Source organism: Choloepus didactylus, chromosome 6 (genome assembly GCF_015220235.1).
Source record: "Choloepus didactylus isolate mChoDid1 chromosome 6, mChoDid1.pri, whole genome shotgun sequence".
Classification (NCBI taxonomy): domain Eukaryota; kingdom Metazoa; phylum Chordata; class Mammalia; order Pilosa; family Megalonychidae; genus Choloepus; species Choloepus didactylus.
This window is the reverse complement of record NC_051312.1, coordinates 22,890,874-22,909,807: the sequence shown is the minus strand read 5'-3', so window position 1 is coordinate 22,909,807 and position 18,934 is coordinate 22,890,874. Positions and strand designations below refer to the sequence as shown.

At 32.6% G+C, this 18,934-nt stretch overlaps 2 pseudogenes; both read left to right on the top strand.

The window, feature by feature from the left end:
- The first annotated feature begins 9,307 nt into the window (after positions 1-9,307).
- Positions 9,308-10,218, top strand: LOC119535817 (annotated as a pseudogene).
- Positions 10,219-14,477: 4,259 nt separating this feature from the next.
- Positions 14,478-16,046, top strand: LOC119536698 (annotated as a pseudogene).
- Positions 16,047-18,934: the final 2,888 nt, after the last annotated feature.

Below are 18,934 nucleotides of genomic sequence, written 5' to 3'. Positions count from 1 at the left end.
TATTAAATATTCAACAATTATTTATGGATTAAAAAATACCTGGATTTGTTTTCATTTTAAAATGTAAATTAAAAACTCCCAGAATTCATTCAGTTTTATACAATTATTAGTTTTATTTTTCATCATTTCTTGAACTGAGGATATTTTTAGCTATGTCATTTATATAAGAATTATACTTATAAAAATTCTACAATTTATAAACTCTAATACTTTATTGAATGTTTCCTTGTATAAATAAAGCAAAAAGTAAGTGTTAAATTGTAAAATTAAGAATGTTGGAAAATGTAGGTCCTTTTGTTGCCAATTCTATGTCTGAAATGTTGAAAGAATTTTTTTTAATAAGGGAGAATGAAAAGTAGGTTGCATTATTAAATAACTATGATGTGTATTGATTTCTCTTGAAAGTCAAGTAAGAAATAACAACATTAGGAGAAATTGTGATGGTTGTTTCTATATATTCCCCAATGAAAAAGAAAAAAAAATCACAATTTCAAAAGGATTCATTACACTAACAGTAAAAGGGGTGGAGGCAGGGCAAATTTCAATTTATTTGGAATCAAATCTCTCAGTGTTTCATGCTTGACATTTATCATTTCAGTAATAATTCTTTGTGACTCTTTGAAGTAAAAATAAAAGAATACCAAACATTATTGTTGGTAAAATTCATGGGGCATTCACAATAGACAATCTTCTCACAGGATGGCAGGTTTTGCACTGACAATTTGTGGAAGAAAGGTGGACTGATGATATTTTCTAAAATAGAAAGTAATCTTTAACTGTGATGGCTTCTTGTGCAATTTAAGGTTTAATTTTTCTGATTTAGTATCTTCAGTTTCAGTTCCCACAAGATCTGTGATTACAAGTGAGTTTTGAGTTATGATTTTTCTATCTTCCATCATGTCTTTAATAGTAGTATAGGGCCAGTTAGACAAATTGCTTTCAGGCACTCATACACAGTTTCAAGTAATACTTAAGAATGAATTTTTATCATTACATAAAGTGTGATACACAGTTTAGTGGCTTTCACTTTAAAATTATTTAAAATACATGCCTTTATGCTTGTATTTAAAATACAAGCATAAGGATGGGAATATAATCATGAAAAAGCATGCATTGACAATTTATGGGGATCAATGAAAGAGGTTGTTTAGTTTGCTGAAAATAGGATCAATATCTGAAAACAAGTTGTATTTCTCTACTCTTGAGACAAATATTTAGAATGTAAGTTTTAAAAAGATAAAATTTATAACAAACCAGTTTCCTCAGGAGAATATGTAGAACAACACTTACTAAAAACATTTGTGAGGAAAAACCAAACCTGTACATATGATATTAGAGAAAGACTTAAATTATTAGAATGATAACATGTTTATGAGAAATGCTCAATAATTTCAAGATAAAAATTTTTTAAAAATTGATCTCTGAATGCAACATGAGTGCAAACAGAATTTCAAACATTTTCTAAATTGAAAGTGCAAGCTGATTATCTTTTTTTTTTAGGTGTGAAATAACTCAGAACAAAAAGAGCCAAATCATTCCTGAAGAAATATATATTAAGGCCACTGTATGAAGGAAACTTTATCAATGAAAAACATTTACCATTAACAGATAGAACAGAATAGAGAGCCAAGTAATAGATCAACCCATTAATGAAACTTTTAATTTAATATACTATAAGGGTGTCACAGAAGACTAATGGGATATATTTCCCATTAAAATATATTTTAGTATCTATGCCCCATTTTCATATTTCCCATTAAAAATAGCAGTGTGAAAATATGCTGTCTATATATTTGCTAAAAAGATAAGTATCTGTACCTCAAAAAAGAAACAATTTATTCCAGACATGTTAAACATTTAAATATCTTTCATTGTTACTAGGTTAGGAAAAATGTTAAACATTTCATGATTATAAGTTTCATTGTTACTAGGTTAGGAAAAATGTTAAACATTTCATGATTATAAGATTTATCCTGAGGAGTCATGTAATACTGTTGAGATTGTAAATAGGAACAAATGCTTTAGAGAGTGGTTTGTTACATTTTAAAGGTGAAAATTTAACATTTAGTTGAACAAAAAATATAATCAGCTTGTCACTTTCATTTAGAAAATGTTTGAAATTCTATTTAGACTCATGTTGCATTTAGAGATCATTTTTTAAAATTTATATATTGAAATCATGGAGCATTTTTCATAAACTTGTTATCACTCTAATTATTTAAGTCTTTCTTTAGTATAGTAATGTTCATGTTTAGTTTTTCCCCACAAACTCTTTTGGTATCTGCTGTTATACATATTTTCCTTAGGGAAATTGTATATTATAAATTTTAACTTTTTAAAATTATATGGATGTGTACTTTACATCCAATCAATGCCATATCTAGGGGTGGATCTAAACAAACTCTTGAGCATGTGCACCAAATAACATGTACAGTCTTGTTCATAGCAGCATTTGCCACAAAAAAAGCTATGAGAAAATATAATTGTGGCACATTCATGAAGTAAAATACAAAATAGTGAAGTTGAAGAATGCAGGAACATGCGAAAACATAGAAGAATGTTAGTAACCTAATGAAGAAAAGCACAAGAAATATTTGAAGACAAACTATATGACATCACATACATAATGTTTAAAAATAAAGCAATTTAATATGTACAAGATATGGTTTTAGGATTATTGATAGATTTATTTAAAAACTGAAAGCTAGAGAATAATAAAATCAGAAAACTTTCCATATAGACTTTCTATGGGAAGATCTTTTCTCTGTCCTGTTTCCTTTAGTTCCTGCCAATTTTCTCAACCTCATTTTCCAACTTCCTTTTCAGTTCTTGAAAGTACCCAATATCCTTTGAGCAAATTTATTTTCTGCTTAAAGTGAGCAAAGTGGTTTTTCTATAATTTTATTTTTTTGCTCTATACATTCAACATTCCTGTTTATAAAACATATCACCTTTCAAGTTAAGGATAATTCTTGTATTTTAATAATGCACATATTTCATGAGGAAAGGAAAATTGACTTTAAAATCAGATATTTAAAAAGCACAACTAGAAAACTGTTTAAATTGGGGGGGGGGGGGTCGAACTTTTAGTATCCTTTCAAAAACAAAAAAAAAAAAAGGAAAAGGGAAGAAGGAAAGAAAAATGACTGTGCTTTCTTCTTTCAGTGCAATTTGTCCAGCTCTTCATTCTGCATTTTTCCAACTCAAAATAACAGAATTGTTATTTTGGTTAAGGAAACAGACCCTTTTTCTTTCTTCTAAATACACTGATCTTCCACCTTCTAGATAAGAAGCTAACTCTGGTAGCTACAAAATTCATTTCAATTTTCCCACCAGATACAGGAGGGAGGCTGATTGTTGCAGTCAGTTTGGCATCAATATTTGTCCATTCTCCATTCTGTCTATATTAAGAATTTTAAGGTCTAGACTGTGCCACTGTAAATAATCTAAAGAAAATTAAACCAGAACTGCACTTTAAAGTATTAAGAAGTACTGCTGTAAATATCACTAAAATTGCTTCCAAAAGCCACATTAATTAAATGAATACATATCCACTTAACAAGGTACTGCATACTTAATATGTTTCCCAATTAATCCTCAAAGGAATCTGATTAGATGGGGAGTTATTCATGCTTTTAAAATAAAAAAAAAAAAGACTTAATAAGCAGTTCAATCCCTTACAGGTGTGAAATGGCAAAACTAAGATTTAAACCCAGGTTGCCTGAACCATAAGCTACTACTCCTGTATCTTAACATTTAAGTCTTATTTCCTTCCAGTCTTTGAGATAATTGAGAAACAATTATGGCCCTTGGGATTCATCTCAATGGCACTGTGCTTGAAACCTTAGCATTCCCTGATAAACTAAAGGTTGCAAATTTCCTTTAAGCATCTTAATTGATAGTGGAAACTGAGATAAATCTCAGAATTTGAAGAAGAAATCATTCTTTCACTAAAACATTGGTGAAATTAAAGGTGTTTTCTTCTTTTTCTTTTTCTAATGAAAGATCTTCCAGCAATGGGTACATATGTTCTATCTGATTTCATCATTGTCAGTTGTTTCCTCACATCATTTTTCCATTTAAAAGAAATCAATGCATCATTAGAAAGGGAGTAATTACCTATTCAAAATCCTCCAGGGATTGGGGTTTATCCTGAGATAATGTCTCACTGGTAGCAGACTAGAAGATAAATATGCATCCCTTATAAGGCCTATTTCTAAAACCTGGAGGGAAATGCTGTCAGCATCTTCAACAAACTAAATTTTACAATTCAAAATTCTAGATGGTGCTAAGATAGGTGACACTCCCTGAAGTTTCAACAAACTGTTGTGAATGTGGCAATGATAATGGACCGCCCTTAGAGTCAATGTATCTTTGCTGACCTGTGGGTTGAACCTGTTTGAACCTCAATGTTTGTGTATGTTTGTGGGTGGGGGTGGGGGTGGAGAGGGTGGTGATAGCATGGATTTGAGTTGATCTTACCCATGGAATTTGCAAAAAAAAAAAAAAAAACAGTGCCCTATTTGTTCTCACCTTATTGCTATGAGAAGGAAGTTGACTATGCCAATTTTAGAATTTTGGGGAATCCAATGGCCTAATTAATTCCATGCATCAATAAGCAGAACCTCAGATTCTATGAGTGCATAACACATACTCACCCACAGTATGGTTGATTATTTTGTGTTTGTTCTTATAAATATTAACTCAGAGAACTTAGGCTCTCAAAGCCAGATATTGGATTATTTTTAAAAATAATAGTGCAGTTAATAATAATAACAATACATATTAGATAATGCAAACATTTGATGAATCTAGAATATTATAATACAATAAGCCTTGTAAAAAATACTGTGATAATTTGGTTTAATCCTGATTTCAACCTTATTGTACACCATTATGGTATTTAAAAAGAAAAATAAATTGAAGCATGGAGAAGTTCAATGACTTGTAAAAGATTAGATGTCAGACCTGACATGAAACTCAAGTGCGCCTAACTGGAATTCCTGTGTGCTTTACCACCACAGCACAATGCCATTTGAAAAGAGGAGACCATGAATTGAGAGTAGTTAGCGCTAATTTCTCTCTTCTCTACATCCCTCCTTCCCAGTGTCAAGTAAAAGCCCATTCATGGGCATCTTTTAAAAATAGCAGCTTTGTTAGGTGAGGTTTCCATGTGAATTGGTGGGGCCAAATTTAAATTAGGAGATTACACTGATCTGAGCTCAGAGTGGCATGAGATGAATCCATTAAGAGAAGTGAAGTTATTCTGTCACTGAGCATTTGACTACTGAACACCCATAAACAGTCTTCAAGGTGCCCTGGGGACTTAAGGAAGAAACATGGACTTTGACCTAAAGGAATTTTATAACCTGTTTACAAATATAAGATACACATTCATTAAAATGATTTATGGAAATGTCACTGATTTATCTTGTGAATGTGATCTAGCCACTCTGAAAAATAAGGGCGTAGATGAAATAATTGCTGAGGTTCCTTGTACAATTAAATAACCTATCATGAAAACCCAACAACCATAGAAAATATTTCAATGTCATAGGCATTATAGTATTTTGATTAAGATGTGGGAATTGGAATCTGTCTATATGAAATTGGGCACCTTAATTACATTCTCTGTGCTCTAGTTTTCTAATCTGTACAAAAACAGAAATAATTATTTCTACTTCATAGAATAATTATGAGGATTAAACAAAATGCTGTATGCTAAGTGCTTAGGAAATTTCTCTGCATACTTTCTTTTATTTTTGGACATTATTTATTTTCATAATCTTTGTGGTCATCATCATCATCATCATCATCATCTTCATCAAGATAACTAGGTATTTTATCATAGTACACCAGACTTGTACTTGATGTAGAAACACAAATGAAAACTATGCAAAGAATGGAAGAACAGAAAAGTTAGAATTTGCCTTTTTTGTTATTATGTTGTTTTGATGATGATATTGGCAGTGGCTGTAGTGGTGGTGATTTTTTTATTTCTGTTTGGTGAAATTTTACAGAGTTGTTAATTTTCATTTGTTCATTTTTTGTTTAGAGTGAGGAAATAAAATATGTTTTGATGAACATATCTGGTTTTAATAATTTATATTAATAATCTCTAAAAAATTATTAAAATTTGCTAAACAAATATAAAAGCTCCAATTATGGGGCTTTAAAATGTGTACAGTCTCATAAATCTCATAGGACAACCTTGCACAATAAACAGAGTAGGTACCACTTCCCACTTTATAAATGAGGAGATTATGGCATAAAAAGGAAATGATTTGGAGGAGCAAGGCAGAATTAGACCCTAGACCTCCAGACTTTTAATTGCTTTCTTCCTATTCTTCCATGCTATGGCCTCTCCTGTGCTAGTGATCCCAAATCCAAGCCATATAAGTGGGAAAATGTGATGAATTGGAGATTTCAGTGTTAAAAAGGATGATGCTGATACTGATAAATGATTAAATATATTTTGTTCTTTGGGAGCCAACAAAAGAGAATCTTGTAAATTCAGTATATTTGGGGTCATTATTTATTCTTTAATTATAAATCTTTAGTTACAGATTTAATGAAAATAACTTCAAGAAAACTCTTTTATGCTGGTTGACTCTACAGGAATCTTCCCTCTGATCTCAGTATGTGTTTTATATTATTTGGACTTCTAAGGAAAGGCAAGTCTTTCCCTCCTGGGTTAGATAAGCTAAATTGTTCTTCAACAAATTTGGATCTTATTATACTCCATCCAGATTTTATATGAAAACATATTTGTAAGATCCTTTACACTTGCTAGAAAGTTTTTGTGGTTTATAAATTTTAGAGCTGAAAATAATCAGTTATTTGCTTTCTATGTTTTGTTCACTACCAAAGTTTAATATGTTCTATTTGCTTATTTTCCAATGTGTTAAATTTGTCAATCACCCTTTCAAGTTTTGTCACTGCTTTTCTACTAGGATATAGCTTTGGCTACTGTGATGGTTAGGTTCATGTGTCAACTTGGCCAGGTGATAGTACCCAGCTGTCTGGTCAAACAAACACTGGCTTAACAATTGCTGGGAGGATGTTTGTGGCTGGTTAATAAACCAACAGGCTGGTTTATTAAATCATCAGTCAATTGACTGCAGCTGTGACTGATGACTCACCAAAGGGTGTGTCTTCACAATGAAAGAATGCAGTTGGCTGGATGTAATCCAATTAATCAGTTGAAGACTTATAAGCAAGACAGATAGAGGACCTTCACTGCTTCTTTGGCTGCCCAGTGAAGCATTTCCTGAGGAGTTCATCAAAGTTGCTGGTTCGTTTCCTGAGGAGTTCATCGAACACATTCGTCAAAGATCCCAGTTCATTTCCTGAGGAGTTCGTCAGACATCTTCCTTGGAGTTGACAGTTTGCTGACTGCTCGACAGAATTTGGACTTGTGCATACCCACAGTTGCATGAGTCACTTTTACAATTTGATAGTTAGAGACACATCTCATTGATTCTGATTCCCTAGAGAACCCTAACTAATACAGCTACTGATTGCTTACATTGTTCTATATTAAGACTATAAATCCACCATCTAAATTAAAATATTTTCAAGTTTCTCATTTGTCCTCTAATTTCATATATAGAAATTTTGAAACCATGTATGGTGATGTTACCAGTTAATTAATTTTTGTATCTTGCCTTTTTATTACCTTTCTGTTCAAAAGTATACCTCTCCTTGGCCTTTCTCTCATCTGATCTTTCCCTCAGATTGATTCTTTAGACATGGAACTCAGTATCATTGGTTCAAAAAAAAGAAAGAAGAAAAAAGAAAAGGAAAACTCAGGAATTCAGGAGTGAAAGTCTGAATGTTACATAAATATTAGCAATGCCATTTGCACAGCATAGACATATATTTTTTTTACCCTGGTACTTCAAGAATTTGGAGTTTGGATTATTTCTTTATAATTTCAAGTAGCCACCTTCCATTTTTTCCTTGTTAGGTTCTGTTTTCTTCCTATTTAATATCCTGGCTTACAAAGAAGACTGACTTCTCATTGCATCTGGAAGATTCCAGGTATTTTGCTGGGGGGAAGTCCTGAGGTTTCTAAGCATGTCAGAGAAAATGGATCACTAGTCTTTGTTTGCTTTAGTTACTAGTACAGTGTTACTCATTTCAGCCATTTCTAACATTACAATTCCCTAACTTTCTGCTGGATATTCCATTCCCATTGATTTCTATGCATCTGTCCTTTCATTTTCTTGGTGAAAATTGTTTTCCCAGATAGGCCCAGTTTAGAACTGTCTTAATAAGTGCAGAGAGACAACTGTCCTACAAAATGCTAATGTTTCTGGGACCTCACCCCAAACAGTGCCATATCTCAGGGACAAGAAAGAGACATAAATTTTGGGAAAGGAAAGCAACAATTATAGGGTAAAAGTTAAAGGTATGATACACACACACACATGCACACACACACACACACACACACACACACACACAATGACTTATCTTACAAAAGAGCACAGATCATGTTAAGGATGCATTCAAGATGCTCAAGACAATATAAATTTTAAGACAACAATCTGGACATTTCAAGCTATTTAGACAACAAGAAAAACAGAAACACGAAGGTCTGATTTTAATATATTTAATTTTAATAAATACTCATATGATTCTTAATATGTTGCAGTTACAGAAATGGTTTACAAATACTAATTTATTTAATGCTTTCACCATCACAAAGTTGTTAAGTAACTTTAAAAGGTCACAGTAAGTGGCAAAGTCAAGATTTGAACCAACCCCATCATCTCTTGTACAACAACCAAATTTTAAGTATTAGGTTAAGCTACTTCCCAAGATCACAGATTTTCTACTGTAGGATTATTTTGTTTATCTGAGGGTATTTTTTCCCCAGAATTTTTATCAAGTATACCCTCCTTTACATTGAAGGATGTGGCTTTAAGATTGGAAAAATGGAGGTTTTCCTCTAAAGATTCTGCCTATTCTTATAATTCTACCAGGTCTCATCAAATGAGCTTCATTTATTCCTTTTCAGACTGAAAGGTACTAATATGATTTCCTAATGCACACAGCTTTTAAAGAGTTACTGAATCATGAAATGCCATCTTCTGATGGTATTTCTGATTACCTCCTTTAAAGAAAACTACAAAAACAAATAAACAAAAATACATCACAGAAAATGCCATAGCTATGATTTTATTAATCTATTTGCTTTCTAGGAAGGAAGAATAAAGGCATTCCTGATCCATTGTTCACCCAAGTCAAATCACATCTTTTAATACCATCTATCTTGGATGAGAAAAGGAAAATAACCAAGATGTTGGAGAGCAATTACACCATGCCAACTGAGTTTATATTTGTTGGATTCAGAGTATCTACATCTCAAAGTCACACTATTCCTGGTATTTCTCATAGGATACACATTAATTGTGGTGGGAAATATGAGCTTAATGATCTTAATTAATATCAATTCAAGCCTTCACGCCCCATGTGTTATATTCTTAGCAACTTGTCTTTCTTGGATATCAGCTATTCTATGGCATTCACTCATAAAATGCTAGTGAATTGCTTAGCATCCAAGAAGAGTATCTCTCCCTATGGTTGTGCACTACAAATATTTTTCTTTACTTGTTTTGCTGATTCCAAGTACATTATCCTGGCAGCAATGGCATATGACCATTATGCAGCCATCTGTAACCCATTATTTCATTCCACTTATGTCTAGGAGAGACTGTCTCTGTTTCATTGTGTTGCCATATTTTAGTGGAAGTATGACTTCACTGGTGCATGTCTGCCTCACATTCAGGCTGCAATTTTGTGGTTTCAATCTAGTCAAGCATTTTATCTTTGATTTCCCACTTCTCCTGACTTTATCATATGCAGATATGCATCTCAAGGAGCTTCTGTTCTCTTGTCTTTGGTAGCTTCATCCAGATGAGCAATTTCATGGTGATATTTGTCTCGTATTTCTGCATCTTCATCATTGTTCTGAGCTTCAAGTCCCAAGGATGCAGAAGCAAAACATTCTCCATCTGTGCTTCCCATTTCATAGCAGTCACCTTATTTTATGGGATCCTCCTATTTATGTACTCACATCCCATGACCAATTATGCTCTAGACACTGAAAAGTTTGTTGCATTGTTTTGTACAATTGTCTTTCACATGTTTAACCCAATGATCTTCAGTTTCAGAAACAAGGATATGAAAAATGTTCTTAAAAAACTTTTGGAAAGAAACTGGATTTTCAAACAAATGATAATGTAAATAATTTCAAATGTACAGGCTTACCCTTCTCTTCCAATCTCATAATGTAAAAATATACCATACATACCTCATGCTCCAATTATTTTAAATTATCACCATTTGCCAGAAGTAAAAGACCTTTTCATCAACATGATAAAATGTTCTGTCCCCTCTTCCAGCAGCCATTCTCTTCCAAATCCTTCTACTCTGTAAACATTCCTGAATTTAAAAAGGGAAACTTCATTGCTCATTCAGTGTCCTGAAATACTTTGGACTTACTATATTCTTTATCATATTGCATTGAAGGTATCTGTTGACTTGTCTGTTAACCTACCCAGATTATAATATCCTTGGCAGCATGGGACATGTATTATTGGTTTATTTTCAAACAAATATAAAGAACATGGTACATTGCATGTCCTCATTAATATGTGTTAAGAAGATAGATTAATATGTGTGTGGTTGGATGGATAGATAGATGAATGGTTAGATTCAGCCCTCTGTGTTTGTATTCTCTACTTATAGAACATTTATCATTAGGGAAGGTTGATATTATTAATGATGGGTAGTGGTAGTAGTGGTAGGGGAGGGGTTCATTGGCTTTTAGGAAATCAGAGAAGGTAAATGATAACAGCCTCTTTGATATTAGGTCAGAGTGAAGATAAACCACAATATCTCTCTTTGTGCTAGATTGATTTGCTGGAAAAGATCTCAACTCCCATTCACAATGGGTATTTGTGAAAATCAAACAAGACTGTGAAAATCATCAAGAGTATAAATTCCATAAATTACTATTTCCACATATATGTTACTGACATTTTCTTTTAGGTTCTATCTTCAAGGAGATGTAAAAAAATTGTTCTGGTAATTTTATTCTGTAAATTGACAATGCAAACCAGTTGAAGTGCAAGCAGTTTTTCTCTGCAATCTTGTTGAATCATGAGATTATTAGATGTTTTCTGTGGTTGATTTTGATCTTACAGTCTCTGAAAGAGACTCTCATGACAAAGTTGAATGATAAATTGTTTACATCTGAATGTATAACATTTGTGTTTTGCAGTAATTATTAAAATAAAAATGACTGGATTAGTTATACTGAATATTCTCCCATTGTTAATTTAACATGAAAATTGAGACAAATTTGGTATGAAAATGAAATATATATTCGAGTGACTAGTGTCCTCTATAAATGGAGACAGTAAGATACTGCCCAGTGAATAAAGTTGTTTTGAGGATTAATTGAACTAAAATTATGAAATTATACTTAGTAAAATTATAATTTGAGGATTAAACAAACTAAAATGTTTAAATCACCTAGAAAATATGTAAAGTTTTTAGAAGAGTCCCTGACACATAGTAGTAATTATTGGCTATTTTACCAGTATTCTATTACTGTTTGCTTTTAAGATAACATTTAAGATTTAATCCTCTGTAAGAAAATACACATTTTTGAAATGTCTGTAAAGAAATCTAAATATTCTGGGATGTTGCCAGAGCTGAAAATTCAGCTGAGTGACTATTTGTCATATTAAATTCTGCACTCTCCTACAAAAACTTTGTCAGAGTACAGGTGAACTGGAAAATGCCATTTATCTGTACCTTAAAAATGAAATTTATAGAGTATATTGAACTGTTCCTGAAATTTTTGTGTACTCTCCTGTTAAAAACATGATCTCTTTGGTTATTCATTCATTGTGTTAAGACTCATCAAATTGTAAGAAGTAGCACACCAGCTTCTCTACAGGGAGCTACCAAATGTAAGATTTATTTTTCATTTTCTGAAATAAATTAGCCTAAGTTTATGAAAGTCTAATGGATTGGAAAACTATTAAAACTGTTAAAAGTTCTTCTATCCCCAGGTTTCTCAAAAGTAGTGCTATTGTCATTTGGGGCCAGGTTATTCTTTGTTGAGGGCTATCCTTTGTATTGTAACTGATAAAAAGAATCTAGTAAGCTCATTATGGAGGTACCCAGGCTAAGCCCCACATCAGCAAAACCAAAAACCTAAGCTAGTTTCTCTTTACTGTAAATACTCAACTTGCCTGCTAACTTCCTCATTCCTAAGCAACCAACTGTTCCCCACCTTGTAAGACTCCTTAGGTAAAAGGGAAACAATGTTAGCCAATCATAACATTTCTTCACTTGCTTCCTGCATTTGTCCTATATGAGCTTTTCCTTTCCACACCCTTGATAGAGCTTCCTTGTACTTTCTGAATGGGATATTGCCTGATTCATAAATTATAAAAGTTGTGAGATCTTAAACTGCATGAAAATCTTCTCTTTTATCACCAGAAGTTTAGCAGCATCCCTTGCCTCTACCCACTAGATGACAGTAGCATGCTGCCTATTAAAGATATTTTCAAATATTACCAAATGCCCGATGGGAGAACAAAATCACCCTGGTTGAGAAGCACTGATCTACTACAAAACTTTTGCTTTGTCCATAAGGCAGAGAAAATTAAATTAAACCCAGAACTGTGAGCCTGGTACCTGAAAATAAGTCAAAATAATAACTTGGTTAGAAATCTCAGATGTGTTTTTACTTGTTTTGTTCTGCATTATTTCTCTATTTTCTATTCATTTTTGTGATCTAATATGATAATATGCATAAACATGTAAAATTAACACATAATTTTAATTAAAAAAAAACAAAAAATTAAAGCCAAATAATATGTTTTATGAAACAAGACACAGTTGAGAAGAAATTAGAAGGGTAGGATACATTGAATGAAATTTACTGTTCTTCCTCTGTCTATTGTGAGAGAGAATCCTACCTGAGAAGTTATATTGCACTTCAGTCATAAAAAAGAAATGCAATATACAAATTTAAAATACAAAATCCGGTGTTCTCTCTTAAATAATGTCTGTATTTAATGAACAATTCAAATTAAGGTAAGAAATAATGTTCATGTGACAATTCTACAGCTTTATTTTTCCTACGTCCTTATATTGAGTATGAAGTGGGCTCCCTCCCCTTAATCTATAACAAGAGAGTCCCCTTCCCCCTCAACCGGTAATGACTGCAAAGTAAACATTAAAGCCCTGAGAGGAAGGGAGTGAAACTGTGCCATTTTAGGGAGTGAGACTTGCGGATGTATGCATTAGCCAAGCGCAATGGCGATTTTTGCAAGGAGTAAGCAGTGCCTTTTAAGGTGACATTAACTTAGAAAATCACCTTTGACTCTCATTTTGCTTAAATCAAGGTTATCTCTGTCAAATAAATTGATGCTGTTATTTTAGTCTCCAAAGCAACCTGTCTCAGCATCACTAAATTTTGATGAAAATAAAAATTGCATTTCCAAAAGTTCATCATAGACATTTTATTTTCTGACTTCTTTAACCATACCAACATTTTTTTCTCCTGGAATTCTAGAGTGTGAACAGTTTTTCCTGTAAAAGTTACTTCTAAATCTACAAGAAAGTTGATTTCATTACTTTTAATTAATGCAAAATTCACAAGACAGTATTTGCACTGGATATGTTTAGAGAAACTGAGTTTTAGCCATTTCATAAATTAAAAATTACAAGTCTCAAATTATTATTACTTTCTCCTCTCATTTTTCTTTTAATAAAATAAAAACCAAGTATACTACAATTATTTTAAAAGTTGCAAAAATATTGTTATAGATGAATAAAAATATATGTCTGCTATGTAGATGAATTAAGTGGTTCAGCCAAACCAGAATGAAGAGACTATGCCATTTTCCATGTGAGACCTCAGCACACTCCTTCTAGGGCATGAACCCAATGCCAAATACATGAAACTGTGGGTTTTACAAAAGGCTAATTTAACTTAGATCAAGGTGTAACATAATTATTTCATGATAACAGAATGTTACTGAAAATACAGCATGATAAAATTATGCAAATACATAAGTAAACATTATATAAGGGTAGTAAAGTAATTGGAAGAATATATGTGTAAAGATTAACAGCAATTATGAATGATTTTTATTTTCTTCTTTGGATTTTGTTGTATTAAATTTTTGTGTGAGAAATAGTGTTTACTCCCATAATAGTGTCCTAGTTTTGATTATAAAACAGTTCATTGTGAAAAATGTGCTATTCTATCCCTGGTGGTTAAAGATACAAACTTTCTGCCACATCATAACTAAGTATTTCTCTAGAAATACCTTCCATGTTACACAGTCAAAAAATTAGAGCATCACAAAGAAATACCAATCATGCTCAACATAATGTGGCTCTTAGGGGGAAGGCAACTCTCTGTCACATACCTGACATGGATGCATTGGTCCTTGAACTTTTATCCTGGGAATCATGCCAAACAATCTTCCTTGGTAATTGGTCCCCAGGTATGACCAAATGTTGCATTATTTGCAATCTTCAATATAAAGTTGTGGCACTACCAGAGCGAAAGGCAAGGGATAATATTTTCTGCTTATATTCATAGGAGCCCCTTGGGATATTTGTGGGACATAATTTCCAGGAGACTTTCCATTTGAACAAGACCTGAGAAAATTTTTAGGTTTGACTTATCTTATCACAGGGTACAACAAAAATGTATGGACAAAAAACTGAAACTAATGTATCTAAAAGGGAACAAATATTTTGTCTCAGTAATTTTCAGGTCCTTATTTTGTTTACATATTTTATTTATGAAAAAATATGAGGGTGACAAATTTCTAGCAGATTCTATTGGAAGAAACATTTTCACCACCTTCTGCTTATGGTAAGTATCATTATCAAAACTAAAGGGTTTTATTCGGATCAAATAAATTGGAGACATTTTTAGAAGAATATGCATTTGTGCATACATAGCACATAGGCCTCACCTAAATAATTGCAGGATTTATAGAAATAGAAATATAGAATTGATGGAATTCAAATCCAAAAGCAATGTACATATATTGGAAATGTAATTTTGGAAGAAATTTGACTTCATCCTTATGGGATTGACAGACTCTGAAGAGATCCAACATGTCCTCTTTGTGCTATTTCTCCTGATATACTTGGCTACCATGCTGGGGAATGCAGGGATGATACTGATAATTCACCTGGATCTCCAGCTTCACACCCCCATGTATTTATTCCTCAGTCAGCTCTCATTCATTGACCTCTGTTACTCAACGGTCATCACACCTAAAACCTTAGAGAACCTACTGACTTCCAACAAAATTATTTCATTCACAGCCTGCTTCACTCAGATGTCCTTTTTTATCTTCTTGGGTGCCACTGAGTGTTTCCTTCTGTCTGCAATGGCCTATGACCGCTACGTAGCTATCTGCAACCCTCTTCATTACCCAGTTGTTATGTCCACAAGACTCTGCTCTGCCCTCATCACTGGGTCCTATGTGATTGGCTGTACAGACTCTTTGGTCAATGTTCTTTGCATGAAAGTTTGCAATTCTGCAAATCCCATGTAATTCCCCACTTTTTCTGTGACACATCCCCAATTTTAGCCCTTTCCTGCACTGACACTTATAACACTGAAATCATGATATTCATTGTGGCTGGCTCCACCTTAATGGTATCTCTTATCACAATCTCTCTGTCCTACATGTCCATTCTTTCTACTATCTTGAAAATTAATTCTGCTTCAGGAAAACACAAAGCCTTCTCTACCTGTGCCTCCCACCTCCTGGGAGTTACTATCTTTTATGGCACTATGATTTTTACCTATTTAAAGCCAAAGAATTCCTACTCCTTGGGAAAAGATCAAGTGGCCTCTGTGTTTTATACTATAGTGATCCCCATGCTGAATCCACTCATTTATAGTCTTAGGAACAAAGGTGAAAAATGCTCTCATTAGAATCATGCAGAAGAGAGAGGGCTCCAGGCAATTGAAAAGATAGCAACACTGGACATTCAGGCACATTTTTTGTTGTTGTTGTTTTGTTTTCTGTATTTTTGGGTAATTACTTGGATTCTCTCTAAAATACATGGATCATTATTTTGCTTGTATTCCTGTTGAACCATTCTTTATTTAGCCAAACATGATCTTGCATATTTCTAGGAATATGGTTTTAGAAATCAATTTGAAAAATGGAAATATGTCATCTAAATATGTGCTTTTAAAGATGAACTTTGTGCAAAATAACAAAATGTATTTTAAATTACAGCACATAAATCCTCATGCATGTTCCAATTTCACAGAATTTTATTATGGAAAATAGCTACATTTTGGCACAATGATAGTTCACAAACACAAATCATATACTATATAGAGAAGATACATAGCAGAATGGTTGAAAGCTCATACCTTGGAATCAGACATTCCAGGTTTAGATTCTAGATCTGCTCCCAGTCTTTGCTATTTAACTCTACTAAGTCACTGATAACTTAAGCCTCATTTTCCTCAAGTATACAAGATAAACACTAATTCCAAATCCCTAGAGTTACTGTAAACATTTAATCAGATGAGGAATGTGAAGCAATTGATTCAGTAAAAATCAATGGTGGCCAATAACATTAGAAAACTTTGAAATATTGAAAAAATATTGAACAAAATAGAAATGCCGCAACAATTACTGGAAGTTTTGTGCATATTCTCCCAGGCTTACAATTATGTATGTGCATGTATATATTACATATATGAACAAATTTTGGTTATTTTCTTTGTAATCTTTTGTAGCTCTTTCTTTTCATTTATCAGTACAAACTTTGAGTATTCCTTTGCCATTTAAACCTGTGAGATGACTATGTTCTTGTCTAAATTAGTAAAATAAAGACTGTCTTGTAAAGCTTTTTTGTACCTGAAATTTTGTAAATTTCGGTTTAATATTTGGATGCAGCCATATCTGTTTGATGTCTATCTGCTAAATATTTGAAAAACTTTATTATCTGTGTTGAGTGAATAAGCTGCATGAACTACATCATTAATTTTAAATTACATGTATTTCATGAAATCATTTCCTTCGTCTTGATTTCTATAGTTTTTTAAAGTTCCTTAAGAATAAATAAATCTTGAAAGTAATGCTTGGTGCTGTTAAAAGAATTAAAACAAAACAGAGTTTCTGCAGCTGAGAGAATTCACATGGAGTCAGGAGGTCATTCTCAAGGTTCATTTATGCAAATTTCTCAAACTGATACAGTATCCAAAGGCTCAAGCAATAACATTCCAAAAACCCTAAAGATATCTGGACACCAGAAACAAATCCCAAAATAAAGAATTAAATTACTTATCTAATCTGAAAGATAATTGGAGTGCAGCAAATATCTACCAACCACAAACAACTTCTGTAGTCTTCTTTTCCTTTAAAAATTCTTGCCTGGAAAATCAAGGTGGAACATAATTGGGTTTGTTACCTGAATCTGTGCTCTCAGAACTGAAATTCTGTAACCCCAAATATGTACCTTTATTACTTTGCAGCATAGTTTGTTATTTCTCAGATGACAGATCATTTGTTTTAAAAAATTTAATAAAGAAAAGTTAAAAACTGAATTTTCAAGGAATTAATATTGTAACTGAGAAGTTAGGATTTAACAAATGATTATGATTATTGAAGCAATATATAGATATTTCACTTTTACTTTCTAGTGTATTACAATAGTCAGAGGGAAATACCCAAAATCCCTGAATCTCTCTATTCCTACAATAGAGAGATCCTCTATTCTTACCATGGTACTTCAACTATATGTACATTAAAAGTTTGATATTTGCCCCACAACACTTGGATATTATTCCCTACACTTAAAAAATGTCTTTTCTTTTTGGTTAATTTCTATTGGCTTTTCTTCAAGTTCACAAATTCTTTGTCAGTTGTACTGACTCTGCTGATGATCCTGTTCATGAAATTCTTTGTTTCTCATATTGTGTGTGTATGTGTGTATGTGCTTTTAAAAATCAAGGCTTTTAAAAATCAAGGTGTGTGCTTCTAAAGGTCAAGGCAGTAACCCAGCTGCCTTGATTTTTGAAATGATTGTATAACTACATAGTCTTTATCTTGTAATTTTAAAAGCCTTGTGACTGGCCCTCATTTGACCCTCAAACCCAGTTTTCCAACATTAGAATATTATGATCACAAAAGACAGCCCCTAATGTTTAATAATGAAAGAAATTTTGTCAGCCCAGAACTAAAATCCATCCCAATTCCTGAATTATATTGCTAAGCATTTAATCAATCTACATAGGCTCAGTGATTAGATCACCTCTAATTACATCACTTAGAGTCATTGTGCTCATTACTCTAAATCCTGCCTATCTTTTGACACTATAAGACTATCAGAGTTACTGCAGTCATGGGAGACAGATTTTAAGGCCAATAGGACATCTGATCTACTGCTTTGTGCTTAGCAATAAACTCTTTGAAACCCCAGTGTCTCAGGAATTGGTCATGTGAGCACATCAGGCAGAGAACCTACTACTTTTGATCAGTATCAGTATTTTCTGGCATCTCTTAAATTTTAGAAAGGTAAAGTGTTAAAGTTTCTTTTACAAGAATATATCCTCTAATAATCTGACAATGCAATTTTAGTTGTCTGCTGTTCAAGGATTATTTTTAAAAGTATTTTTCAGTTTTCAAGAGTTTGATTTTTTGCTTATTTAAACTTTTGTAGCTTTAATTAGATTTATTGTTTGCCTCCAAACTATAGGTTTATAAAATTTGTTATTTTTTTAAATTTATAATAAGGCTTTCTCTGTAAAATTATATCTAGTTATTTTTCCTAAAGGTTTTTGGAAAGTTTAAAATAAAGTTCAACATCATTTCAGGAGTAAAGTGTTTAAAAATATTCTGCTAAT